We start from the raw sequence: 2,500 nt of genomic DNA on the forward strand, positions 1-2,500 counted from the left end.
TAGTTTCTTTTCCTCCGCTTAATAATATGCTTAAATTCAGCGGGTAATCTCGCCTGCTCTGAGGTCGTCAAAGAGTTTAGTTTTCGATAACCGTGGCCGCGCCGCCTCCTCCGCCGGCTCTTTTCTCACTTAGAGAGCGAGCGTCGGGAGAGCGGCAGCGCCGGCACAGCGGCTTCGCATTGTACTCGGAGGAGTGGCGAGGAGACGTGTTGTTTGTGACAACGATTCTTCCACGCGCGGCTCGCAGCCGCTAATAGGAGGAAATGTAAGCCGATCGAATCTCGTTCGAGTTGTCTGCTTGCAAACAACGAATAAGATCGGCGCGGATCGCGTCATCTTCGATCGCCGGGGACGCGAGATACATTGCGAGCGAGTGTGCGCGTACACGTACATCTCTATCACCCACATCCTTCAAATTTTCTCTCCGCATATCGTGTGTTATGCACGGATATGGGATACGACGGGGCGAATCGGATTCGACGAGTACACGACGACGCGTGCCGGTCCCCTATATTCGTTTTCGAGAATTTCGTGGACTCGGACAAGCGGTCGGCTCGCGATTCACCCGCGTTAAGGAGGGCTCTCTCGCTCTTTTCTCTCCGCGTACCGCCGGGCGACGACGCGCCGCGGTTCTCTCCTACCGTTTGCGCGGAAGGTGGCGCGCACCAAGACTCGCGCGTAAGAGGCGCGAGCGCGCGCTGGCGCACCGGGAGACCGCGAGAGGGATAACGCAACGTGTGTGCGCGTGTCTTCTACTCCCTCTCTCCTTCGACAGTTTCCGGGCGCGCGCGCGCAGGCTCCCTATCTTTACTTACTGCGTGTGTGCGTACGCTGCTCTCACTCTTCCTTTTCCTCGGTGTTATTTCAGACGACGCCAAGGGGCCGCCTCTCGGGACGGCTCGTCTCGGGCGAACGTCCAACTATCGCTCGTACACCGTTTGCGCGAACGGGCACGGTGGCCCGGCGCGCAAAGGCGCAAGCAGTTTCGAGGTACTAAAACGACCCTCAGCCAGGCGTGGTCCGGGAATTGTATCCGTGGACCGCAATGTGCGTTCGAAATGTCGATGTTCATGTGTCCTGCAGTTCACAAGTTGACGCGCAATTAGCTGCGTTCTTCATCGACCCACGAGCCAAGTGATCCACCGTTCAGGGTAATCGTTTTGCAATTCTTGCGTTCAACGAACGCTTCGTTCATCCATCTTAGTCTCCTCTCCGAAGAGAGAGAGATAAAATCGTTGGCCCTTCGATCAGCCTGGCCGCGCGCGTCCGAGCACGCGCGCGGACCGCCGCCACCGCTGGGGAGGCTACGGCACAAAAGTTGTTTCGCGATCGGAGCGTCTCTTCCCCGTACATATAATATAATAATATATATATTTGGAAGAGCCGGGGCGGAATGTTCTTTGAAGAAACCGTCGGACTTGATCGGGTGTGATCCGTCCTCTCGCCCGTTCGTCCGATAGCCGCGCGCTCGCGTACAAACACGCTGACCGCTGCCCCGGTGCGGGGAGGGGCGCGTTCACGAGCGTTGCGGACGCACGGACGGGCGTAGGTTACCACCGGTACGCGCTAACGCCGGATCGTAACTCTGCGCTTGGCAAGAGCGCGATCGGGAAAGCGTCTTCTGCTCCGAATCGCATTCATGTAATTTCGCAATTTGCGCAACGAGCCTCAACGGGTCGCGCGCGACGCGACGCGACGCCGGTTGCGGCTACGAAGCTTAAGGAGAGAGTCTCGGATAATCCTCTCCTCCTCCATCCCGCTCGCACGACGCCGACCGCACCGAAAAAGGCCGACGGCGCTCTGCTGCTGGCTTCCCTTTCTCTCTCGGGTCGTCGCAGAGGCGCGCGGCGTTCGACGCGCGTCGTCGTATTAGTACATGCGGGATATAATCCGTCAATTCCATTTTACTTTCGTATCTGTTTTCTTTGTCCATTCAGTCGCCGACTGCTGCGAGCGCGCGTCCAAAAGACTCGAGACGCAGAGCAGGACCTCCGGAACGTTAATGATCCTTCCGCAGGTTCACCTACGGAAACCTTGTTACGACTTTTACTTCCTCTAAATGATCAAGTTTGGTCATCTTCCCGGCAACATCGGCAATGCCGAGACATTGCCGCGCACCAGTCCGAAGACCTCACTAAATCATTCAATCGGTAGTAGCGACGGGCGGTGTGTACAAAGGGCAGGGACGTAATCAACGCGAGCTTATGACTCGCGCTTACTGGGAATTCCTCGTTCATGGGGAACAATTGCAAGCCCCAATCCCTAGCACGAAGGAGGTTCAGCGGGTTACCCGGGCCTTTCGGCCAGGGAACACACGCTGATTCCTTCAGTGTAGCGCGCGTGCGGCCCAGAACATCTAAGGGCATCACAGACCTGTTATTGCTCAATCTCGTGCGGCTAGAAGCCGCCTGTCCCTCTAAGAAGATTTGTTTGTACGTTGGTAGTAAAAACCCGCCAGCCGAAGCCGGGGGCCTTCGCGATACCATAAGGTACGCCTATT

General features: G+C 57.2%; 2 non-coding genes and 1 pseudogene across 2 annotated transcripts in view; all 3 read right to left on the reverse strand.

Annotated features, from left to right (window-relative positions):
- Positions 1-67, reverse strand: part of LOC138943967 (large subunit ribosomal RNA) — a 3,036-nt pseudogene extending 2,969 nt beyond the window's left edge.
- Positions 68-999: 932 nt separating this feature from the next.
- LOC138943971 (5.8S ribosomal RNA) lies at positions 1,000-1,154 on the reverse strand. The gene has a single exon (XR_011448609.1). It is a non-coding gene; the product is annotated as a 5.8S ribosomal RNA (ribosomal RNA).
- Positions 1,155-2,000: 846 nt separating this feature from the next.
- The window catches only part of LOC138943962 (small subunit ribosomal RNA), a 1,921-nt gene continuing 1,421 nt past the window's right edge, over positions 2,001-2,500 (reverse strand). Inside the window, exon 1 of the ribosomal RNA XR_011448604.1 lies at positions 2,001-2,500. This exon is cut by the window's right edge and continues 1,421 nt beyond it. This is a non-coding gene — a ribosomal RNA (small subunit ribosomal RNA).

Source organism: Polyergus mexicanus, unplaced genomic scaffold (assembly GCF_030449975.1).
Source record: "Polyergus mexicanus isolate NDT 795.1 unplaced genomic scaffold, iyPolMexi1.0 SCAF_66, whole genome shotgun sequence".
Classification (NCBI taxonomy): domain Eukaryota; kingdom Metazoa; phylum Arthropoda; class Insecta; order Hymenoptera; family Formicidae; genus Polyergus; species Polyergus mexicanus.